The sequence below is a fragment of the Macaca fascicularis genome, chromosome 8, assembly GCF_037993035.2.
Source record: "Macaca fascicularis isolate 582-1 chromosome 8, T2T-MFA8v1.1".
NCBI lineage: Eukaryota > Metazoa > Chordata > Mammalia > Primates > Cercopithecidae > Macaca > Macaca fascicularis.
The window spans coordinates 102,801,217-102,828,447 of record NC_088382.1 but is presented as its reverse complement, the minus strand read 5'-3'; the positions used below and the strand labels follow the sequence as shown (position 1 = coordinate 102,828,447).

The 27,231-nt window shown below is 38.1% G+C and overlaps 1 long non-coding RNA gene across 1 annotated transcript in view; it reads left to right on the top strand.

Moving 5' to 3' along the window:
* Window positions 1–26,506, top strand: part of LINC02906 (long intergenic non-protein coding RNA 2906) — a 35,639-nt gene extending 9,133 nt beyond the window's left edge. The window contains exons 2-3 of the long non-coding RNA XR_006700249.2: window positions 25,787–25,857; window positions 26,107–26,506. This is a non-coding gene — a long non-coding RNA (long intergenic non-protein coding RNA 2906). The remainder of the gene's footprint in view (window positions 1–25,786; window positions 25,858–26,106) is intronic.
* Window positions 26,507–27,231: the final 725 nt, after the last annotated feature.

Below are 27,231 nucleotides of genomic sequence, written 5' to 3'. Positions count from 1 at the left end.
GGACTACAGGCGCCCACCAACATGCCCGGCTAATTTTTTGTGTGTTTTTTTTAAGTAGAGATAGGGTTTCACCATGTTAGCCAGAATGGTCTCTGTCTCCTGACCTCGTGACCCACCCACCTCGGCCTCCCAAAGTGCTGGGATTACAGGCTTGAGCCACCGTGCCCGGCCCTCACTGTGAGATTTTATATCAATGTGTATGATTATTGGGTTAAAATTTATCTTTCCTCTAATCATAATGATAATGACGATGATGGTGATGTAATATGTATTGAGACCTAAGCATGTTTCAGGCATTGCTCTAATTGCTTGTATTGAACATAAACTCTTCTCACACTTGAAAACTGAGAAGCCGAGATATAGATGTTCCTACCTCAGACCAACAGGGAAATGCTAATCAACAGTGGAAATTGGATTGGGGCATGGAAAAATAAATCATCAATTCATTCACAGCACGAGACGTGAGAATGGGTCTGAGAACCTAAAAGTGGATGTTACGAACACAGGCAAAGGCAAATACAAAGTATACATGGGTTTATATGTGTAGAGTCATCCTAAATCAAGGAGGAATTAAAAATAAATACAAATCAATAACATGAGACCTTTGGGGAAAAAAAGATTTTGACTTGAGTAAAATGAAGTATTATTATATCAAAGTCTCAGAGGAAATTACGTCATTTAAATGGTTTGTTACAGGAAATAAAAAATAGACTTCTTGTTTTCAACAAGACAGACAAATTCAAGGTCTCTATAGAAAAATAACAAAAAATCGGCCGGGCGCAGTGGCTCAAGCCTGTAATCCCAGCACTTTGGGAGGCCGAGGCGGGCGGATCACGAGGTCAGGAGATTGAGACCATCCTAGCTAACACGGTGAAACCTCGTCTCTACTAAAAAATACAAAAAACTAGCCGAGCGAGGTGGCGGATGCCTGTAGTCCCAGCTACTCGGGAGGCTGAGGCAGGAGAATGGCGTGAACCCGGGAGGCGGAGCTTGCAGTGAGCTGAGATCCAGATCCGACCACTGCACTGCAGCCTGGGCGACAGAGTGAGACTTCGTCTCAAACAAAAAATAAAATAAAATAAAATAACAAAAAATCATAAGGAGAGATCAGAATTAGATTGTAAAAGTTAGGCTGACATGCAGAATGAAACTTTAAAAGGCAGATGCTTGAAATAAAAAAGTAATTATAATAATAAAATAAAAATTAAAAACCATGGAAACCAAAAAGAAAAAATCACAGAATTAAAATCCATATTGGAAACGCAAATGAGCAGAATTGATCTTAGAAAACTGTCTCATTTATGTAACAAATCAACTTGAAAGCCTCTTCCAGGATGATGATGAGGAACAGGTAGACACTGCAAGCAGGCACTTTTGGCTGGCTGACCAACCCCATCCTTCACCCCCTTTCCCAACCACTGACCAGCTGGGGGTGGCATGTGACCAGTTCTGGCCAATGAGGCACAAAATTGGTTCCTAGACTACCTCCATGACAAATAAAAAGGCAGAACCTCTCTGGGAGAAGGCCTGCTTCACTTTTTTGCTCTCCCCGCCCCATTTCCTATTTGGAACACAGTTACCATACCTGTAGTTACAGCAACCATTTTAAAACCAAGAGGCCACAAGTCAGCATGCTAAGGCTGGCAGAGCAAAGAGATAGAATGAGCCTAACATACTGATGTTATTTTATAGTCATTGTGATGCAGGATTTTTTGCTCTTTAGTTCAGCTAAAATCTGGGTTCTTGTCTAACAACCAGGAAAAATTAGGCACGCGGACATACTGAAAGGTGAAGAGAGTGGAATTTATTAAAAGAAAGCTCTCAGTAAAAAAGAGAGGGTCCTGCCAACAGGCTCCTACCTCACAGATTGAATACTAAGAGGCCAGACTCCTCCCCACTGCATAAGGTGTGAATTCTCAATGGCTCCACCCTATTTTCCCAGTGTGCAGGTGGATCCCCAGTCCGTTGCACACATGCCCAGAGAAGGCTCTGGGAAGTTTCCTCATTTTCACAAAAACATCTGATGTAAACACTTGGGGTGGGTTGGAGACTCTCTAGGGACCCCTGCTTCTTTGCCTCCTGCGTCTATCAGCTGCACTGGTCATAACCTGCCAGTCTCCGGACTTCTTGGTGTGTGAAATATACAGCCCTATTTGTTTAATCCACTCTTTTGCTATATATTCTGTTATTAATGTCTGAACACATTCCTAACTGATAAAGACTAAAAAATTACAAGATAGGAAAGTAGACATGGAAGACAGAGAGGTTTAAGAATACCAGAATTTTCTAATTAAAAACCAGAGGAAACAGAAGAAACAATCAAAATTATGATAGAAGAAAATTTGCCTGACAAAGAAAATATGAGCCAGATGATCTAAACATGCCATCGTGTATCAGCCCCAAAAATAAACATTGATTCACTTCAAGATACAGATGGGAATTTTTTTAATTTTAAAAAAGAGAAAAAAACTCTACATGAATCAAGTTAGAAAAGCAGATCATCTAAAACACAATTAAACATTAGAAATAGTCTCCAGTACTTCATCTCTGCAAAATCAAATTCCAGAAAAAATGTAGCCATGCCCATAGTCATATTAACAGCTCTGATTTAAATTAAAAACTCAGAGAAATTTTTGCTTGTGAAGACAACAGAAATATATCTAGATAGGTAAAGGCTCAGGAACAAAGGCACCATTTTCATATCATTATCAAAGGAAAATGTTTTTGCAAGATACATCCAACTTATATAAAAAGAATTAAAAAGTAGAAAACTGGGAAAATTGGAATGATAGATAATTCTCAATGAGCCTTTAAATAAACTAAACACGTAGAGTAAGGGTTGGAAAGGTGTACATAGGATTTTAAATAAACAGCCTAAGTAATTTTGAAAATTACTGTTTCAAATGCAGTTTCTTAAGCAGAGTCCCCACTTCCCCTTACAGCGGTTGGCTGTATATCTGCCACTCTAGTTATCTTTCCTCCATCAAGAGAATGATTTGAGGAAGAATGTGTCCCTCTAGGGTTTAGTCTCTGGTGCTGCTTTAATTATCTTCTTGGTTAACACTGGTTCTCTATCGTTACTCCCATTGTGGCAGGCATCAAAATACCAGCTTTTTGTTTTTTTGTTTTTTTGGAGCTCAGACATGGATTCTTTGGAGGGCATCCACAATGTATTATCCATGTCTTTCATTTTCTGTATTCTGATTGATATCTGGGGCCTTCCTGAAAGTGGAGAGACCTTCCCTTACATAGTTAGCCAATTCCTAGAGATGATAAGCAACTCCCTGGCTTAGAAACATGCAAACTGCTTAATCCAGAGCCCACACCCAATCATTTCCTTTATGGGACTCTCACAACCCAGACCACTATCCATCTGCCCTACTCACACCAAGGCCAGGTACCAGACAACTAGGGAGAGCCCCGACACTCCAGAGCCCTCTGAAATTATTTAAACTAGTCAGTCCTGCTTACCCTGCTTTGTGTTCCTTTCCATGGAAATTACAATAAAGGCTTTTGCTTGAATTTCCTCCAGCTCCCTCTGCCTTCTAACTAACCCTGGTGCTTCCCCATGTGCACCCCACCAACCCTCCCTGCCATGTAGTGGTTATGCTCCCTGTTCCTAGGGAACTGTGAGTATAATAAACCTTTTTCTTCATAAGAGCAATTTACATGTCTTTGTGTCTTACCATGTCTGAGTAAAACAAATCCCAGACACTCTTAAAACACATAGGAATCTCCTTACCACGTTATGCCCTGATATGGGTGATGCGTTCTCTGGCTGAGCTTTGGCATCCCTCATTTTTTAACCTCTTGTTGATATCTGTTAATCCCTACTGGCTTCCCTTTTGTGCAGAGTCCAATCACAAGCACCTGAGCCCCCGTGACAGGCACACTCCACCAAGCCAGCTGGCACAAGTGCAAGATTCTCCCTGCGGCAGCCCTTGCTTTCATGCATAGGTAACTTCAGCCAGTCTCGGGCCTTCTGAGCTCACCAGGTCAAAAACAAGCACCCGTCTCTGCACTTGGGGGCACATATCACTCACCAAATGCATTTCCTGGCTCATGGTGGCAACTGCAGGGCTCAGCCAGGCAAGGGGTTTCCTGTCTCCCCTCATGTAGATCCTGCCAGTCTTAAGGCAGTTCTCTTAACTCCTTCTAGTTTGGCTAGAATAAGGGGGAAATGACACAGCCGTTAGGTCCATAATGCCCAAATTCAACGGCTGTTTTCACTTTCTTTAAATGGAGATGGGTGATAGGGAAGACGAACACTGATCATTCAATACAAGTTCTGTTAACTTTTAGTAAATGAGCATGGGCTACCTAGTACTGCTGTTTAGAATGTAGAAGTACTTTTTCCTAATGACCTCAGCTTTGGGGGCCTAAACTACAATTTCAACACATGAGGAAAAATTCTGTCATGTATCCTGTACCCCAACACCGTAAGAAGACTCACCATTGTGGTGAAGTTTAATATAATGAGCCTGTGAACTATTTGAATCTTAAATAAGCAGTTTCTGCCTTCATCAGATCCCTAGCACTGGTGATATTTTCAGACACTTTTCATTTAAAGGTTCCATGGCATTTTTTCTAAGGTGGATGAATACAATACCAAATAATTTACCTCTCAACAATCACATTAAAATTCACAACACAATTCTTTAATTACCACTTCAATCTAATTCTCTCAAAAGTTTGTCCTAATTGCATTGTTGACATGTACAGATGCAAATAAGATGTTGGTTGTTTCCTTGTAGCAAATGACTGTTTCTAATCTGTACCTATCTATTCTCTTGCTAGAAAGCTTGGTGGGGGTTCACTGAACCACTGAAAGTTGTCTATCACAGATGATATGGCTGAAATCGGAATGCAAAGAGCACATCATCTGCCTTTCCACCTCCATACATACACCCACATGCAGCAAAGAAATGTCCACAGATAAGGCAAGGAATAGCAGAATATTCCCTGTGGACAGGCAGGACGGAAGTGCGAATTGGACATTTGCGGAGCAGCAGTTGCCAGAAGGTATGTGAAACAAACAACCCCCAGCTGCTATGCTTTGCTTTTGTAAAAAGATCTTAAGGTTGTTTCACAAACACAGGTGTGAGAAGCAAGAAAGAGAAAGAGAGGCAAAGAGGGGGAGGATGATATATGGTAAACTAGCAGCCACAAATAGCATGGTTACTCCTTTAGGGTAAAAATAGATGCCCTGATATGGTGAGGGGCATCTGCTTCATTCCCCTTAGCTATTTCTATCGATGCCTGAGGGGTACACCGCAGCTTGGACAGGTATAGATGTATGTTGGGAACAGGGCCGGGGTGACTCGGGGTGGGGTCTGGTTAAAATGCATTTTGTTTTTTTTTGGCTCGGGCCAGCAATGGATGATTTATAATTTGTAAAATTACCTCTCTTTAAAATCATGTTTATATTCCTACAGGGCATGAGTAGGAATAAACATTTCCTATATGAATTTATATATATATCCCCTCGCAGGGCACATATTTGTTACTTAGTTTATTTCACTTGACATATTTTGTCCCTCTGCAAAATATCTTTGTTGTGGAATATTTTTGCAAGTGTGCTATAGTCACAAAACTTGTGAAACTTCTATTTTTCCAATCATTATGTGGACTTGAAATTTACTTTTGCAAGTTGAACTATGTGAATGGCCCAAACAAAATTTTGTTTTGTAGATCAGGAATCAGATCTGGATAAAAGATATCATAATAATCAGATTTTCTTCTAACTTCCTCCTGAGGAATCTTTGAGTGGTGACACAATTCTGATTCTTTAATACTTCAGTGAATTATTTCTTTCATTAGATGGACATTTTGAAGATTGTTCCACTTATTTTCATTAAAACCTCCTGGAGCAGTCAGGTTTATGGAAATAAAGCTGTTTAATAATTAGGGAAGAAGAAAGTAACTTTGTAAGTGAACAAATTGTCTCGACAAATTTTGGAATAATTCATGTTCTCTCCAAATGTTTTAAAAATTAGGATTGCAAATTGGCATGTTGTCAGCATGTTATTTGTTTATACTGAAGAGGGTCTTCAATACCTCAGATGGTAGAGTTTCAAAAGGACAGAGATTTATTAGCTTCTTCCCCAGTCTACTCTTGGCAGATATTTGCATTTTTGCATTTTAGTTTGCTGAGCATCTATTCCTCTTTGTATGATAGCATCCCAATTTTCCTTAACAGAAGAACCCACTTTAGAATTGCAGATAAAATATAGGACTCCTAGTTAAATCTGAGTTCAGAAAATTAATAGATAATATGTTAATGTAAATACGTCCCAAATATTGCAGAGGACATACTTATACTAACACATTATTAATTGTTTATCTGAATTAAAGTTTAACTGGGCAACTCGTATCTTCATTTGGTGAATCTGACAATTTTGGCCCTTTTCCACTCTCAGGACATTTGATTCCAGTGCCCCATTCAGCTTCAGGGGCAAGCATGTAACCCAGACTTGCTTAATCGTGTTAAAAACATCTCACAGCCTGGCGTTGTTTTCAAAGTAAAACCCAAAACACCTCCATTTAATTTTTAAGGTTTTCCTTAAAGTGGTGTCTTCAACTCCAAATCATATTTCCCTTCTCTACCAGTCCAGCAACTATCCATGCTCACTGCACTTTTTGGCCTGGGCTTCCTATATACCCTCATCCAGCCTTCTCAACTAGGATGGCCTCTGGCCTCCTTCTCTGCTGTGTGCTTTCCTAAGCCCTATACATCCTCTCAGCTATATACATCTATCACCTTTTCTTGACTTCCAAAGCACTTAAAAGTCTATATCTTTCATTTAATGACTGATTGTCTTATATTGCCCTGTAACTGCTTTTTTTTTTTTTTTTTTGAGACGGAGTTTCGCTCTTGTGGCCCAGGCTGGAGTGCAATGGCGCGGCCTTGGCTCACTGCAACCTCTGCCTCCCAGGTTCAAGCGGTTCTCCTGCCTTAGCCTCCTGAGTAGCAGCTGGGATTACAGTCGTCCACCACCATGCCTGGCTAGATTTTTTGTATTTCTAGTAGAGACAGGGTTTCACTGTGGTGGCCAGGCTGGTCTCAGACTCCTGACCTCAGGTGATCCGCCTACCTCGCCCTCCCAAAATGCTAAGATTACAGGCATGAGCCACCACGCCGGGTCTTAATGCTTAATGACCATGCACCATATTTTCCTAGCCGTATTTAAGGTCCAGAATGGCAGGAATGTGTCTAAAAGATGGCAAATGTGAAAAGATAAGAAGTTTAAGGATGGCTGACTTCTGATTCTAATAATGAGGGGTTCTAGTTAATTCAAACCAACTGTTCTAGTGAGGACTACTTGAAAACCTGGAGTAAATATTTTCAAAATTTGGTTTAATAGTTAGTCTAATATTTAAGCAAAGATAGAAAATCTGAAGCTCGGAGAAGTTAGAGTAAAAAATTGAGAGCTAGAAACTATAATAAAAGGATATATAAGTTTTAAAAAAGAACTAGAGAATTTTAGAAAATTAAAATGACCGAAATAAAGAACTCAGTTGATGGATTTAATAACACATTTCATGCCACAGAAGAGAGGATTGGTGAACTACCAGATAAATCAGAAGAAAATGTTTAAACTGAAAAATGGAGTAACAGAAGATGGAAATTAGAAAAGAAGGGATATAAGACATAAGAGAATATAGGGAGAAAGCCTAATATGAGTAACCATAGTCCAAGAAGAGAAAGACAGAGAAAATGAAACAGTTGAAATATTTGAAGGGATAATGGCCAAAGCATTTACAAAACTAATACCAAGCTTGATTAAAAATAATTAAAATTGGCCGGGCGCGGTGGCTCAAGCCTGTAATCCCAGCACTTTGGGAGGCCGAGACGGGCGGATCACGAGGTCAGGAGATCGAGACCATCCTGGCTAACACGGTGAAACCCCATCTCTACTAAAAAAAATACAAAAAACTAGCCGGGCGAGGTGGCGGGCGCCTGTAGTCCCAGCTACTCGGGAGACTGAGGCAGGAGAATGGCGTGAACCCGGGAGGCGGAGCTTGCAGTGAGCTGAGATCCGGCCACTGCACTCCAGCCTGGGCGACAGAGCGAGACTCCGTCTCAAAAAAAAAAAAAAAAAAAAATTAAAATTTTTATCATCACAAATTACATAGTTGTGTACATAGAAAAAAAGCTACCTTCAATATTAGAATTAATAAGTTTAGCAAGTTTGCTGGTTATATATCTACATATAAAAATGAATTGTATTTCTACATACCAGTACCAAACATTTGAAAAAATAAAATTTTAAATTCTTAATTTCTGTGATGCTTTACAATAGTATCAAATTATTACATTTCTAGAGTTAAACACAAAACTCTTTTTAAAATGTGTAAGATCCAAATGTACAAAACTGGCAAAAATTATTAAGCAAATGAGTACCTACGTAAGTGGAGGAAAATACCATATTCATGCATTAGAAGACTCATGTTGCATAGATAGCATTTTTTCCCAAATTGACCTATAGATTTAATACTTTCACAAAATCTCATTAAGCTTCTTATGTGTGTATATGTAGTTTGTGAAAATTGAGAAACTAATCCTCAATTTGCATATGGATATGCTAAGGGCCAAAAATGGCCAAAGCAATATTGCAGAACAGAGTTAGAAGATCTACATAATCAGATATCAAGAATTGTTATAAAGCTACAATAATTACAACAGTGAGATATTGGTACAGAAAAATAAATAAACCAATATATCGGAATAGAGAGTCCAGAAATATATGAAGACACTCTACCTTTTGTAAACGATGGCATTGCAGAGTCTTTTAAATATGTCCTGACAATTGGATATCTATTTGGAACACCCATTTCACATGGTAGACAACAAAATAAAAATTCTAGATGAATTTTAGATTTAAATGTGAAAGACTAAATAGCAAACCTTCTATGAGTTAATTTAGGAATATATCTTGATTGTCCCAAGACAAAGAACTATTTCTTGAATAATACATAGAACATACTTATTTGAAAATTAATACAGCTAAGAATTAGTGTTTATCACCATTAAGAAAAAACAGAAGAATAGAATAGGATAAGCTATTTGTCACACATAACCAATACAGAGCTGAAAACCGGAATTTTTTTTTCTCAAAACACCTCCTTTTTATTCACTGAATGTTTGTGTCCTTCCCAAATTTATATGTTGAAGTTTTAGTCCCCAGTGTGATAGCATTTGGAGGTGAGATCTTTGGTTCATAATTAGGTTTGGATGAGGTCATGAGTAGGGGGATGAGATGCTTGGATCAGTGTCCTTATGAGAAGAAGAGAGCCCTGTGATTCTCTCTCTGTCTTGTAAGGAAGAGAGGCCTCACTGAACCAGCTGGAAACTTGGTCTTTTACTTTCCAGCCTCCAGAACTGTTGGAAATAAATGTCTGCTATTTAAGCCACCCAGTCTATGGTATTTTGTTATAGTGGTCCAAGCCAATTAACACTATAAACTAATAAGAAAAATACAACCAAGTAGAAAAATGGGGAAGCAGCTGTTACAGGCACTTAACAAAAGAGGGTATACAAAGTGGTTGGCATTTTCTACCAAAGTTCAAGCCGTGTGTACTTAGTGACCCAGTGTTCTATTTCTAGGTATACACTCAGTGGAAATAGGTGCACAGGTGCACCATGAGACACATAGAAATATGTTCATAGTAGCTATTGGAAATGGCTAAAAACCGAAAGAAATCCAAATATCCATCAGTAATGGATATGTCAATTGTGATATATTTATATATTACATATACCACCGGATGGTATACAGCAAGAAAAATACAAAATTTGGCTACAGCTAAACTATGGATAAAGCATAGTTTGAGTGAAAAATGTCAGACTCAAACTATATATGTGTGTGTACATACACACATGCAAGCATACACACAAACATACACACACACACACACACACACACACACACAGAGAGTTTAAGCATCCCAAATCCCAAAATCTGAAATCAAAATGCTCCAAAATCCAAAACTTTTTGAGTGCCAATATAATGCTTAAAGGAAATGCTCATTGAAGCATTTTAGATTTCAGATTTTCCAATTTGGAATGCCCAACCAATAAGTATAATGCAAATATTCCAAAACTTGCAAAAAATCTGAAATACTTCTGGTCTCAAGCATTTAGGCTAAGATATACTCAACCTGTATATGTGTGTGTGTGTGTGTGTGTGTGTGTGTGTGTGTAAGGTACATATACAGACACATATAATGATTCTATGTATGTCAAGTACAAACACACAGTCTTTAGGAATGAATGCTTCAGTGGTTAAGAGGTAAAGGGGGTCTTGCAATATACATAGATATAGCTATCTTGGAGGAGAGTGAGAGGGTAATGATTGAGAGATGACAGCAAGGGGGCTCGGAAGCTCTGGTAATGTTTTATTTTTTGACCTGAGTGATGATTATGAATACATGCCTCCTAAACCTTACATTTAAAATATTTAAAAAGAAGGAAAGGGAGGAGGAAGGAAAGGAGAAAAATTAATGTGAGGAGCAGATGTTGGGAATGGTCTGGTCAGCATTCTCTGGCTTGGAGACCTTAGGCAAATTCCATGATCTTCTTGAACATTACTTTCCTCACCTTTAAAATGGAAATCATATCACCTTCCTCAAAGAAATTTCATGAGGATTAAAAAGTCCTGCATGGAAAGCACTTTATAAAAATATAAAGTAACTTACACATTTTGGGGAAAATAATATATTAATATCTAATGCAACTCTGGAATTATAATAGTCATAAAAATCTTGGGTTTGAGTGGGTCTTCAAAGATTAGCAAACTCTTAGGATAGAATTAACTTCACAGGAAACATTAAATTAAATTTTTTGGTTATAAAGTAGATTTCTTCACATTTATTTATTCTGTACAAACAAATCCCCATCTCACCCCCACCCATTCTTTATTCTGGATGACATTATCATAGTTCATATAATTTTGTACTCTCCTGAGCTCTTTTATTTGGACTCAAGTAAACCCCCTTGTAGGGAAAGATTCAGAGATGTAGTTGAGGACTCAGTGGATGTGGTTATTATGAAACACAGAGCAGAGCCCCTACTGTACCCTGATAGTGTTAGTGCTTCCAGAGAGAAACTCAGAGAATTCCTGAGTTGAGTAAGGGACAGCAGGTCTTCCCAGATCCTTGAATAAATACTCCTCAGATTTTTGCAAGTCTTTGATTACTTTCCAGGTTTCTGAAAAAGTTGATTCTGCCCATTTTTGCCATTGTTCTCATTGTTTTTACAGGGAAGTGGAGTTTCAGAGGCCCTTAATCTGCTATTTTGGCTGATGAATATCTTGTGTCCCCAGATCCTGACATAGCCTCCATTTTCCCTACGCTCATTTCAATCACTTGCCCTTTAAAGATCTTCCACACAAAGCTTGACGCAGCTATGCCAGTTGTTGCTTTACTCAGGTAAACAGAGTTGCTCTATTCAGGTAAGTAGCTGGTAGCCACTTTCTATTGGCACCACTCTCCTCTTTAAAGACTATCACAGCTCTTGCCTATGGTTTTTCTGTTTCCTTGCTCACATCCTGTTTCTTTGATATCATACTCCAAATATTTAGTCTATTTTGGTAAGATTACATTTCTCAGTCACCCTTATTAAGCCTATTTTGTTGAAATTCCTGTTCAGCTAACCACAGTGCACCTTACCTTTTCATTCCTAAATATCTAATGTCAGTATCTGTATGTGTAACCAAGTCTTGGTGTAGATCACTGTGTTTCTTTAGGCTTTAGCCCTGGTGCTTTTTGTTCCTGCACTATATTCCTCAAAGAGCTCTTTCCTTCCCTAGTGTCAGCTGCCACAACCATACAAAAGATTTATAAATCTCTCCAAGCCTTCTCTGATCTAAACTCAGGTCATATATCCCTAAATGTCTATAAGACATTTCTGCATTTATATATCTCCATTAACCCAAACACAACAACCTAAATGGAACTGCTATGAAACTGGCACATCTACTGTCACATTCAGGAAAGAAAAAAAATAGGTTTGACATCCAAAAGCATTTTAAAAGTAATTCAAATAGCACAGTCACTACAAAACAGACCAAAGAAAAGTTTCATTAATAACAAACAGCAAAATTCTCTCAAAATTCCCTTCATTTCTCAAGGGGAATACTTCCAGCTTTTGCCCATTTAGTATGATGTTGGCTGTAGATTCATCATAGATGGCTTTTATTATTTTGAGGTATGTTTCTTCAATACCTGGTTTGTTGAGGGTTTTTGTCATGAAGGGATGTTGGATTTTATCAAATGTTTTTTCAGTGTCTACTGAGATGATCATATGGTTTTTGTTTTTAATTCTGCTTATGTGGTGAATCACATGTATTGATTTGTGTACATTGTACCAACCTTGCATCCCAGGAATAAAGTCCACTTAACCATGATGAATTAACTTTTTTGATGTGCTACTTGACTCTGTTTACTAGCATTTTGTTGAAGATTTTTGTGTCTATGTTCACCAGGGCTATTGACTTGCTTTTTTCTTTTTTTTGTTGTTGTGTCTTTGCCAGGTTTTGGTATCAGGATGTTACTGGTTTCATAGAATGAGTTAAGGAGGATTCCCTCCTCCTCAATTATTTGGAATAATTTCAGTAGGATTGGTATCAGCTCTTGTTTGTATGTCTGGCAGAATTTAGCTGTGAATCCATCTGGTCCAGGGATTTTTTGGTTAGTAGGTTTTTTATTACTTGTTTCAAAGGTGTTCCCACTTGTAAGCGGGAGCTAAACATTGGGTCCACAGGGACATAAAAATGGGAACAATAGACACTGGGGACTCCAAAAGGAAGACGGCAAGGGCTGAAAAACCTCTACTGGATACTATGTTCACTATTTGGTTCACTATTTGGACGACAGGCTTTATAGTGGCCCAAACCTTAGCATCACACAAACTACGATTTTAACAAATCTGCACATGGACCTCCTGAATTCAAAATTTAAAAAAATTAAAAAAAATTCCTTCATCCGTGTATTATCTGAATCTTTGGAAATCATATCATGGTGGCTAACCAAATATCCTTCCTTCTCTCAAAACTCTCCCAAACTCTCCCTCAAACACAGCACATACTAGATACTGCTTTTCTTATTACCGCCCTATCCTCACCTCATGGTCTTATCTATAAATAACTCTGTCCTTTCCAGTATGGATCAATCAGATCAAGTTTCTATCATGTGCCTGTCATCCATTACCCCAATTCTACACAATAAAACCTTAGAAATTAATCAGGCAGAGATGGAGTTCTTCTTGGAGCTTAAAGGAGGAGAAAAAGAACGTGAACCATCACCTAAATATTATTTTTTCTAACATATCATGATATTCCAAACTCAATAAACCTTTCTTATTTCCTTCCTCAAATGGTACCCAGGCACTGGTCTCCTTGGTGATTATCATGGCAAAATCTTCAGGTTTTAAGTGGCTCCTCCAGACTTCATGCACGAACTTAGAAACGATCTTGAAGAAAAAAAGTGCCATTATGAGTTGTATTGATGCCATGATTTTTAATAGAAAGTATTATTATAATGAGAAAGAGTATTCTAAATAGCCACCCACAAAGAAAAATATTTTCATCACTATGATCAGATCAGGACAAGAACACCTGCAGTGCTCTTGACTCATTCCTGAATATCTGATGTCAATATCTGTATGCCTACCTGAGTCTTGGGGTAGTTCACTGTGTTTCCTCAGGCTATAACCCCTGTGCTTTTTACTCCTACGCTGCATTCCTCAGAGAGTTCTTTTCTATCCTGGTATCAGCTGCCACAACCATACAAAAGATTTACAAATCTCTCCAAGCCTTCTTGGATCTAAGTCCTGTCTCCAAATGTTTATTTGTATTTAGATTATTCAATAAATTATTGAAATATTTTTCATGCAACTAGTATTTTGCAAAGGTAATCCTTCGAATTGACAGTAAAGGGAAGCTCAACAGAGACTTTTAAAGAAAATGGACTTTGAAATGGGCCTTGAAGAATGGGCACTATTTTATTAGGCAGTGTGGAAAATGTTAGGAGGTCATAGAAAGATGCAAGAGTGGCATCAACATCTGCCCAGGGGCAGGACAAGTACATTGAACACAGTGAATACTCAGTTTGCTACCAGCTTGGGCACATGGCAGGGAGAATGGTATCTGGCAGGATATCAGGAAGTGTTTCAAGTAATTAATGGGAATAGTGTGAAATACAGATGGACCAGCAAATTATGGCCATTCAGTTGGCTATTCTGGGAAGCTTGAACAATTTTTGGTAAACTATAGTTAGTAAACATTTCTTTGAAGAAAACATTTCCATTTTATATGACATTTATATAAATGAAAGAGTTTGAAAGTTAGTGGAGTATAGTGAGCACAGGCACTATCATCTCTGTTAACTTATGTCTTCAGCTTCCTTTTTTAAAAAAATTAAGTTAATTTATTAAAATATTTTTATTGATGCACAATAATTTTGCATATTTATGGCAGACGTGACATTTTGATACATGCATATAATATATGGTGATCAATCAGGATATTTAGGATATCCACCATTTCAATTATTTATTATTTCTTTGTGTTGAGATACTCCAAATCTTTTCTTCTGGTTGTTTTGAGATACACAACAAATGTTTGCTAACTATAGTCATGCTACTGTGCTATTGAACACCAGAACTTGCTCCTTCTATCTAACTCTGTGTTTGTGCTCATTTACCAACCTCTTTTCATCCCCTCCCCACCATCCCCAAGCCTCTACTCTCTACCTCGAAGAGTTCTACTTTAAACTTCCACATATGAATGAGAACATGTGATATTTGTCTTTCTATATCTGGCTTATTTCACTTATTATAATGACCTCTAATTCCATCTATGTTGCTGTAAATGGTATGATTTTTTTATGGCTAAATAGTATTCCCTTGTATATATCTATCTCATTTTCTTTATCCGTGCATCCATTGGTGGACCCTTAGGTTGATTCCATATCTTGGCTATTGTGAATGGTGCTGCAGTAAACATGGAGGTGCAGATATTCCTTTGATGTACTGCTTTCCTCTCCTTTGGATAAACACCCAGTAGTGGGATTGCCAGATTGTATGATAGTTCTCTTTTTAGTTTTTTTGAGAAAGCACCATATTATTGTTTATAATGCCCGTACCAATTTACATTCCCACCCCAAAAGTGTTCCCTTTTCTCTGCATCCTTGCCAGCATTTGTTATTTCTTGTCTTTTTGATAATAGTCATTCTAACTGGGGTGAGATGATATCTCGTTGTGGTTTTGATTTGCATTTCCCTGATGATTAGTGATGTTGAGCATTTTTTCAAATATCTCCTGGCCATTTGTCTGTCTTCTTTTGAGAAATCTCTCTTCATGTCCCCACTTTTTATTTGTTCGTGTTAGATTATTTGTTTTTTCGCTATTGAATTATTTGAGTTCCTTGTGTGTTCTGAGTATTAGCCCCTTGTCATCTTCAGTTTCTTTTTAGGTAAAATACCAATCATATTGAAACAGATTTTACATGCAAAAGAATAAGTCAGGAAAAATTCCTACTTACCATTTCAATGCCAGTTGTAAATGAATTAGTTAATAAAATATGAAGAAAATAATTATTGCTCATAGTTAATACTAATTCAATATGCCTCTTTTTTCTTGCTTACTTTTTTATTCCTTTTCCCCTATTCTTTCACAAGTCCTGAACATTTTCCCTTTGAAATAACTTTTGTAGAATTTCTTTCATGAATTTGGCTGCAAAATTCATTATCTCTTCTTTAAACTCCTAGAAACCATGCAGAAACAATAACTGGAATTTTTTAAGGAAAGGAACCCATTTCAATGAATCTAGAAGCAGATCGAATCCTCAGACACCAATATGCATATAAGGGCTTCCAAAAGCAACTAGGAGGGAAGGAACCCATGTCAGTGTGGACAGCGGTGAAGAGAAGGAATGTGCAAAGTGGAGATAGACGCTGTGCATCAGATCTCAGAATACTGTCAGAGAATGAGGATCCTTGCCAACCCAAAATTGATATCATAATTTATATTTGCAAGCATGAGTATAGAACTAGGGTGAGAAAGGCTGCCTGGGTGACAGAGCAAGACTCTGTCTTGATTGAAAAAAAAGAGAGAGAGAGAGAAAGGAAGGGCGAGGAAGGTGTGGAGGGAGCATGCTGGATAGGAGGTGCTCGGTATGTATTCAGTATTCAGCAGTTGCAGGAAATGAGGGCAGCTGTCAGGTTTCAAAGCTGTGAGAACTTCAGGAGGGTCCTGACCACTGCTGTGTGATCCTCATAGAAGAACTGTTTTGTGGGTGGCCCTTTCAGATTCCATGAGTTCCAAAGCAAGCGCTTCTAGCAATGCTGAGAAAGGTCAAGGCTGCAAACCACCCAGCTTATTACATTAACTAAAGTATTTTTCATTCACTTGGGTCCATAGTTTATCCACCCAATATAATAATGCAGCATTTACAATTGCATTTTGTTGTTGTTGTGAATAGAACACCCAGCAAAGTCAGCAGAAGAAAAAACATTTGTAGTTAATCTCTTGTGAGTGTTTAACTGCAAGGTTAAGGAGATGGCATAGTGTGGGCTTTGGAGTCGTGAAGATCTAGGTTAGATAGGGTGGGGATTATCATTTAACCGTGATGCTGAATTTCTGCCCGATCTGCCTTTAATACCTGGCTCCTGGCTCTTGATTTGTCTGGTACCTGGTCTAGTTTACTTCATTTGGTTTCTGTGATGCCTGCTCTAAACAACATGCTCAGACTCTAGACTTTTCATCCACTTCAAAGTATTAGCTGTTCTGATTACAAACTAATCTTTTGTATCCAAACCTAAAAGGAGAATAACTAATGATAAAATAGGTTTGTGGAAGCTTTAAAGAGTTCAGCCTTCTTGACTTAGCTATATGTCATAGGTTGGCATTATAACATGTACCGTATTGTACAGTGTGTTTAGGTTTAGGTCAAACAATGTCCTTTAAAAAAAAAGAAAAATCATTGCAGACAATATACACCTTCAATTACACAAGTATCCTTCTTAGAACAAAATTTTAAAGGGGGGGGGGTCTCTGACCTTAAATTGTTTATTTAATTTCATTTTAAGAGAAGAAGATAAGATCCCAGGTAAATTTAGGGGTAACATAAAATGTAGAGGGATGAAATTGTATGTTCCACTTCCAATGTTGAAGATGCAGAAAGGCATCACAAAAAGAAGTTGAACTATATTCTGCCCTTGATTTGAGAATTAAGAACTTCCAAAAGTTCAACGTGAGACAACCCTTATCCCCACTGTCTTAAGGATTGTGAGAGTAAACAAAGACCAGGCATTAATCTGTGAACTGGAGTGAGGCTGTGCCTGATTGCATATCTGGCACTGAGAACATGGCAGTAACCAAGGCGGCAGAGGGATGGGTACTCAGGTCCAGCAGGGTCTGTTCTGTACTCCTAGGGGAATGCTGGGTCATTTAAGTGCTTGGAAGAGAAGCCCATTCTCACTCCTTCCCACCTCATCACACTGATCTTCAAATATCTCCAAAACCTTCCTTATCAGCAGCAGTGGAGGCTGTAAACTCCACGGGAGAATTCTTCTCCTTTTCAATTTGGGTAGATGTAGTTAATGTACCTACTTAATAGTGAGCGAGAAAGAAGAAACAATCCTTTTCTGCTGCCCTCTTGCGTTCCACGTTCAGGCTTTCCAAAATGCCTCATCATCCTTCTTAACAATGGGGCACAGACTACATTTGACTGCGCTCCTCACTAGCTGTAATGTGTGAAACAGATCTTTCAGTTTAATTACCTTTTATTTTAAAAAATAAGAATGGAATTTACATATGATAGATAGAAAACCACATAGCAACGGGAGTGTAGAAAAACAAGCAGGTGTTAATAAATTTCCAAGAAACATTAATCTGTTTCTGCAAATACATCCTGCTGTTCATTTAAATGGAATGATACTCTATAAATTCACCACTTGAGTCACTCTCTGAGCTATCAAAATGTAATATATAACACCTTCGATGATCAAAGTGAAAGTAAGTTTAGAAATCCAATTTGTTTTTTTCACCATTTAAGCTCTTTATTTAACTTTTGCATTCCAGCCCTCATTTTAATCAAGCTTCGATTTTACTTGCTCACATTTCGTGTTGTAATGCAATTATAGGTATGCTTCAAAAGTTGTCCTGAAATGTTGCAATTGCCCAAAATAAAATTTCATTCTAAAACAAATACATACAAATAAGAAAAAATATCCTCTGTCACATCTAAAGATTTAAAATAACTTACAATTGTGCAATTCAAAATTGGAGAACATTGATGGAATCAGAGGTAACCTCGAAGAAACTGGGAATAGAGCTGTAATTTGTTGGAATAAAAATGAGAAAGAAGTAATGGATCTGTGTGGCATAAGTAGGCTTCCCCTGGTTATCATAACACATGGCCAATAGACGAATCCTGAGGTCAATAAGAAGGAAACTGCAGATGGAATTTATCATTGAAAGGGATTGGCAAAAACACCAAAGGAACTAAAGCTCCCCCAAATCATATGTGATTGGCTTTGGGGACATGGATGAGGGAATGGGCCAGGATGAGGTGAGGCAGTAGCAAAAGGGAGAAACTTGCTTTTCATTCCAAATCTTTTCGCCTTATTTGATGTTTCACCACATGCCTATATTACTTTAATAAAATATCAGAATAAATAAGAATAAAATAATCCATTGCTTTAAAGTACTTGATGTCCACATAATTAAAATTATTTTAACATTTTTATTTTAATGAATACATCATTGGGATTTTTATAGTCATTATCATCATGTATGGTCTGTGCTACTCAAATATGGTCCTTAAAATATGTTAATTTTATTCTCTGTTTGTTTGCTTTTGAGATAGGGTCTCGTCTGTCACCCAGGCTGGAGTATAGTGGTGCTATAACTACAGTTTCAACCTCCCCAGTTCAAGTGATCCTCCTACCTCAGCCTCCCACGTAGCTGGGACCACAGGAGCATGCCACCACACCCAGCTAATTTATTATTATTATTATTATTATTATTATTATTATTATTTTGTAGAGACAGGGTCTCCCTATGTTTCCCAGGCTGACCTTCAACTCCTGGGCTCAAGCAGTCCTCCCACCTTGACCACCCAAAGTGTTGGGATTATAGCCATGAGCCACTGCACCCAGCCTTATTTCTGTTCTTAAGGGAAAGAATGGACACAGTCTCTCAGTCTAGAAGGAGAAGCTCTTTTTTTATTATAAGGAAAGCAGAGAGAAATGGTTTATATAGTGGCAGAAATGCCAAATCTGCTTAAAGTGTTCTGGTCTAAAATTAGGGACATGATAAATTAATAATAAAAATACAAAGGCAGGTAATAAGCTCAACTGACAGGTTTATCAGGCATCCCTGAGTGAAGATGAGTGCCAAGGAATAACAAGCAAGTAATGAAGGTTTAACCAGGAAGTAGCAAAAGCTGTTATCCCAGAAAGCTGAGATCAGGAAGCAGGTATTAGATAAAGTTTCAGGACAATGGAACCTCTGATGCGACAAGAAGTCACTCAGGTAAGTCAGTTCTTTTCTTATACATAATTTTATTGTGTTATATTTCAAAAGCACTTTCAGGTGTCTGACATCTCCAGTTCTCTGCCTTTCTTACCCAGTTTGATTATGCTGCTTAATTCACTATCCACAAGACAGTCCACTCTGCTTAGTGTGTGAGGACCTGACCCAAGGGCATCTATGCATTCCTGTCCTCAGGCATTTTCATTTTCATGGCTCTATTTGCAAATGGATCTATTGTTCACATGGGACAGAAGACAGTGGCAATTTTGAGATACTCAAAAGTCTCTGTGGCTTCTAATTCAGTTCTAATGCTTGGTGTTTGATGCAGTTTCCAAGGAGAGCTGTGACACAAGGGCATTAATCTACCTCATGACAGCATGGGGTTTTAATGCGTTTTCTGCATCCACAGAAAGAGCCTCCTATGGAGGTGGTGAAGGGAGTTACAGAGAAATCAATATCTTCATTTCACTGGGGCACTGACAATTTGTAGCAATGATACGAGGGATCACTGCACAGGGAGAGCTTGTTGGACAGAATCTAATGTACAGTACATATACTTCTGAAAATTGACACAAAGACTTGCTTCAAGAGTAAAAAGAAAAACAACAAAAACAAGTGAGTGGGCTACATGGAGCCATTACCTTTCCAGAAATATGTAGATAGCCTGTTGTAACACCAACAACATGATTTCGGAGCAATGAAGGGTTCATTATAATTCTGTTCCTGGGAACAAAAATTAATTCCATAAAGCATGTAAAGGAATCAATTGAAAATATGTTGGTCATACATTGAAATCCCCAAATCAAAACTAAGATGACTGATAGGCTAATAAAGGCACAGACCAACATAGAAAACCATACCGTAAAGTGCCCAGGATCAAGCATAAGGCTATTCAGCCTTGTCAGTGAGGTTGGCCAAGGAAAGTGAGGCTACCTTCAGAGGTATTCTGGGATGGAGCATGAGTTAGTGTTTAACTAGACTGACCTCTTTAACCCTTTGTCAACCACAGATATTAAATTTGATGTTAAAACCAGTATTACTTGAAAATAATACTTAGTAGCCAACTATTGATTGCTATCCTTTTCTTTTTTTCTGGGTACTATTGCTTAGTTTACTCTGATTTCTGTGATATTCCAGAATTCTACGTACACTGCTGTAGTTAGCAGATATATATAAGACTATATCCTTATGTATCTGATACATTCCAAATAAATAATTAAGAAAGATATATAGATGCACACTTTTAAAGATGAGTATTGATTGTTTTGGCATCTTCATAGCTTCCATTTGATCTGAATACATATATGAAAAAGCTTTTTTGTACCTTAAATTGATATACAATCTTGTTACCTATAGGTGTTATTTATCTTATTTTATATACTTATAAAAATAAAATGGGAATGGTTAACCTTTCAATACTTTCCATGAATTGTATTGTTTCTTTTTAAAATTCTGACAATCAATGTCAAACAATCTTTTAAAAAAGGTCCTTAGATTTGGGTGCTGTTAAGATTCTGTTTTCCTGAGTCATGAAGAAAGATCTTTTTACTGTGTTGCTCAGATATGGTGGCTATTTCTAAAGTAGGGTAGAGACAGGATGCATACAAGATGCAGATATTCAAGAAAATACAGTCTGCTGCAAAATTTCCCAAATGCGTATTCTGTGGAAAACTAGTCTCAAAAGAGTTCCATCATCAAATAAGTTTGGAAGATGCTGCATCTTATCTCCCTTCTTGGAGATTTATAGCACACTTCAGAATATTTAAAGCTTTGGTAAATTCTGCAGAAAAGGAACTGGTTTAACAAATCCCAGCATTTCTTAAACTTCTTTGACATTGAAACTTGTCTTTAAAAATTTATAAAATACCCCTTAACAACCTGCCTAACTGTGGAAAAATTAGAGTCTTACATGCTTTGCAAAATGATCTGCTACCCATAGGCAGAATACTCTGCACATAGACTGTTGAACTTAAACATGTATGATTATTTCTCTGTAATACCCATGGTAGGGTAGAAGCTACAATGTGAATCCGTCTATCACTCACCTGCCTTAATGGCTTCATCCATTTTCATTATCTTCTCCATTATTTCAAAAAAACTGCTCTGAAAAATAACCAACTAAATGGTCATTTGGCTTGTCAAATTAAGTGCTATATGAATGTAATAATAATAGCGACCATTAATTGAGCACCCACTGTATGTCAAGCAATGAGGCACTAAGTCAGACACTTAACATAAACTTTCCCTGTTTCACCAGCAGAGAAGAAATTGCTATCTTCATTTAAAAGGTGAGAAAACAGTCTTGGAGAAGTCATACATCTTGCCCAAATTCACTTGCTACTACAGGATCAGGGCAGCATTGCATAACAACCTTTCTTTTGTCTCCCAAGACCCTGCACTTTTCACTATATCATGCTGTCTCTCTAAATAACATGAATTCATCTAGTCCCAGCAAGATAATAAAATATGAAGTGATAAGAATAATGATGCCAATAATGGTAATTAATAACAATCAGAATGGTATTAAAACTCTACATATTGTCATTGTGTAAAATTTATGGAGGTGCAGTGTTTTAATATTATAGAGCCCACTCTCTTTTCTCCCACCCCCACATCCAATTAATCACTAGCTCTGGTTGATGTTTTTCTTTAATATATCTGCAATCCATCTACTGTCACTAATTTTTGTTCAAGTCACCATCTTTTCTGTTCTGGATCTTTAATACAACCAACACCTAACTGGTATCCTTGCCTTCCTTCAAGTTATTTTATGCACTGCAGCCACAGTGATCTTTCTAAAATACAGATCTGAGTACTTGCTATTGTTTTAAAACCTCCAAGACTTCCCACTGACAATAGGCTAAAAACTAAACTTAGAGGCTTCTAGGATCCCGCATTGACGTAGTTTGCACATATGTCCCCTCTAATTTTCATGTCAAATTATAATCCCCAGTGTTGGAGGTGGTGTCTAGTAGGAGGTGATTGGATCATGGCAGTGAATTTCTCATGAATGGTTTAGCACCATGCCCTTGGTGCTGTCCTTGTGATAGTGAGTTCGCACAAGATCTGGTCATTTAAAAGTGTGTGGCACCTCCCCTCTGCTCTTGCTCCTACACATGACCATGTAATGTGCCTGTTCCTGCTTCACCTTCTACCATGAGTAAAAGCTCCCTGAGACCGCTCCAGAAGCTGAGCAGATGCTGGTCCCATGCTTCCTGTACAGCCTGCAGATCACGAGCCAATTAAACCTCTTTTCTTTATAAATTACCTAGCTGCAGGTATTTCTTTATATGAACACATGAATGACCTGATACACTCATCATCTGGCCCATGTTAGCTTTCCAGCTTCAAACTCCACACTCTCCTACCTTATTCTAAGCCCTTTCAACAGCAAACTACCAATTTCATTGATTCCAAGTTGCCCTTTGATTTCATTTCATATCTTCACACTTCTAAAATTAAGATGTGTTTTACCATCAATAATTTGTCACATTTAAGTGGCAGCGATTTTTGTTTCTTGTTGGTGTATAAAATGAAGGGCCCTGCAACAACCGGTAGCTTCAGAGATTCAGTGAGATGCTGCACTGCCGTTTCCCTGATGTACCACCCTTTCTTATTTGGACAGACATTTCCGTAACTATTCTTTCTGCGTAAGGTGTTCTTTGAACTCTTCTTCACTTACTATTCCCAGTCTTAACTTTCCTGTGGGAAGGCTTTTCAAATTCTCCAAGTCTAATTTAAGGATGCCACTATTTGCCTGCATAGCATTACTTTATCACATTTGTGGATAGTGATTTTAAGGGATGCCCCATAACCCTTTGCTACCCCTTCCTTCCCTAATGTGAAAACTAATTCTCCTGTCCTGAGTTTGGGTTCTACTGAGTGACTTGCTTCTGAAGAATAGAATGTAGTAGAAGTCACTGTGTGCCATTTTCAAGATTTGGTCATAAAAAGACCTTGTGTGTTCATTCTTGCAATCTCTTGGATTGCTTTCTCTGGGGAAAGCTAGCTGCTGCGTCATGAAGAAATTCAAACACCTTCATGAAGAGTTCTCAAAACCTAGGTAGTACCATTCAGGACATAGGCATGGGCAAAGATTTCATGTCTAAAACACCAAAAGCAATGGCAGCAAAAGCCAAAATTGACAAATGGGATCTCATTAAACTAAAGAGCTTCTGCACAGCAAAAGACACTACCATCAGAGTGAACAGGCAACCTACAGAATGGGAGAAAATTTTTGCAATCTACTCATCTGACAAAGGGCTAATATCCAGAACCTACAAAGAACTCAAACAAATTTACAAGAAAAAAACAAACAACCCCATCAAAAAGTGGGCAAAGGACATGAACAGACATTTCTCAAAAGAAGACATTCATACAGCCAACAGACACATGAAAAAATGCTCATCATCACTGGCCATCAGAGAAATGCAAATCAAAACCACCATGAGATACCATCTCACACCAGTTAGAATGGCAATCATTTAAAAGTCAGGAAACAACAGGTGCTGGAGAGGATGTGGAGAAATAGGAACACTTTTACACTGTTGGTGGGATTGTAAACTAGTTCAACCATTATGGAAAACAGTATGGCGATTCCTCAAGGATCTAGAACTAGATGTACCATATGACCCAGCCATCCCATTACTGGGTATATACCCAAAGGATTATAAATTATGCTGCTATAAAGACACATGCACACGTATGTTTATTGCAGCACTATTCACAATAGCAAAGACTTGGAATCAACCCAAATGTCCATCAGTGACAGATTGGATTAAGAAAATGTGGCACATATACACCATGGAATACTATGCAGCCATAAAAAAGGATGAGTTTGAGTCCTTTGTAGGGACTTGGATGCAGCTGGAATCCATCATTCTTAGCAAACTATCACAAGAACAGAAAACCAAACACCGCATGTTCTCACTCATAGGTGGGAACTGAACAATGAGATCACTCGGACTCAGGAAGGGGAACATCACACACCGGGGCCTATCATGGGGAGGGGGGAGGGGGGAGGGATTGCACTGGGAGTTATACCTGATGTAAATGACGAGTTGATGGGTGCAGCACAGCAACATGGCACAAGTATACATATGTAACAAACCTGCACGTTATGCACATGTACCCTACAACTTAAAGTATAATAATAATAAATAAATTAAAAAAAAAAAAAAAAAAAAAAAAAAGAGTTCTCATGACAAGGATCCGAGGCTTCCAGCCAAGAGCTGTGTGAGGGCGCCATCTTGGAAACAGATTCTTAAGCTCCAGTCAAACTTTTAGATGACTGTAACCCTGGTCAACATCTTGCTTGCAATCTTAGGAGAGACCCTGAGCCAGACAACCTAGCTAAGTTACTCCCAAATTCTCTACACACAGAAATTGTGAGATGATAAATGAATGTTATTTTTAGCCAGTAAGTTTGGGGTGGTTTGAAACACAGCAAGATATAACTAATATAACACTGAATTGAAATTGTTTCTTTTCTTGTCTGCACCTTCTTTTGGACTGAAATCGCCTGGAGGATAGGCCCTGCATGCTGCTTAGGTTATCTTTCCAGTGCTAAATGTACAATTCGGCATGTATTGTGGATTCAAAAAGTTGTGCTGATGTATACAGGTGGAAGAATCATATCTCATCCAGTACTTCAATTTAGACAGCAAATCATCCCTCTTCTTCCCAAGCAAGTATTTGCAGGACTTTTATATTCGTGAGAATTTATTCATTTATTTATGGTACAAGGAAGGAAGGAATAGGGTTTTCTTAATTCCAATGTTTTATTTTCCCTACAATAGTCAGAATGATCATTTAAAGCTGTTATGCTATCTGCTGAAAAATTTTCGGTGTTTTTTCATTGCACTTAGAATAAGATTTAACTTTCTTCCTGTAGACTACAAAACTCTCCAAGACCTAGCTTCTCTCTACCTTTCTGACCTTAGCTCTCACTACTCTCCTAAGATTTTAGTCTTCTGTTTCCTCAAAGACACCAAGCTATTTCCTCTTCAAAGCCTTTATACTCATTCTTTCCTTGGCCTGAAGTTTTCCACTTGCCTATCTTTGCAAAAATGATATGTTTTACATAAATCGGATTTATAGATTGCCGATTCCTCAAAAGAGACCCATCTAAGTTTCCCCTTTACCTCACTAGTTACTAACATCCCCAATACCCTGGTATATTTTCTTCCTATCAGAAATTATTCTCTTTATTTGTTCATGTGTTTGGTTTCCCTACCCTCTCTTAACTAGAATTGAGCCCAATGAGGGGAGAAACCTTGACTTTCCAGTTGACCACTGTGTCTCTCGACACACGGCACATGGTGAGCACTAAACAAGAATCATTTTCTGGGTGAATGAATACATGAAAGGGTGAAGAATGAATGAAAGAAAAGTAGTACATGGGAGAGACAGAGAGGTGCCAGGGATGTCCAGCATCATGTCTCCTGTCTATATGTTCTCTCTTACTTTATTGGAGATGCTATTAAGAGAGAGGTCAGAATTAAAAGAGGAAATTTACATTTGACATACCTGGTGAGACTTGGCTCAAGCAGAGGTGCATCACGGCACAGGTGAAACGGTGTGATGAGAGGCATTGAAGGCCATTACTTCATTCACAGGAATCTCAGCAAGGCTCTGCACTTCAAAGAAGGCAGTTCTGGAAACAGCAGACACAGCTCCTTTGGAAAGAATATCTGCCACCCAAGGATGGTCTCTGCCTATGGAGGCAAAAATGAGTGTCTTCAGAGCCCATCAGTGGCAGTGGAATTAATGAAGAAAGCAATGGCAGGAAAAGTTGAATAAAGCAGACCCTTCATGGTAAATCTGGTTGGTAAATTGCCTGTAACCACATGTGGGAGAATCACTGGAGGAATCCCAGTTACATTTGGTCAGAGTGTGGGGAGGGGAACCTTCTCAGGAAAGAAAGTAGAGGTCCTATTTTAGGAAAAAAAAATAAAGATCAGAAACCTGTTTTCAAGTTTTTTTCATACTCTGACAAAATCAGAAACTGCTGTTCCCATAGAACAGGAACAAGAGTGCTGAATTTCAAATCAGAAAACCTGAGATTTAGTAGTAGCTCCTTCGTAGTCCAGCTGTGTCACTGGGGCAATTCACATAGTCTTTGTACTTTCTGTTTCCTCGTTTAAAATATAAGAATAATGATATCTACATCTACTGAAGGGTGTTGTGAGGATCAAATGAGATAAAATTTGAAAATACATATGACATCTTTGAAAAATATAAATTGCCATACATTATTAGTTATTTATGACTGTAACATTTGGAATAGTCTGCCTTGCTTATAAAGATGCCTTTTGACTCTTTAATGCTTCTCTTATTTACATGCCTGGCAATCTCAGGAGCCATATTTGTTCTGGATCCTACCCCCTTGACCAAAGTTATTGGATTAGAAGTCCAATAACTTTGTTTGACCTAAGCTCAAACAATCAAACTCTTTTTCCAGGCATTTTCAAATTGGGATGAAAAAAGGAGTCCACTCTAAGTTGGTTTGTTGAATGACAAAGCCTTAACCCAGGAGCTATAGGATGTCATCATAAATCCACATGTTGCTGGAAGGCAGAGAAAGAGTCAAAAGAGAGAGAATGAGTAAGCAGATTTTTCAGAGAAGATGCTCAGATTCAGACATAGGATATCTTTTTGTCTTAATTAGCAATGCCCCTTTCTTTCTAAAGTTA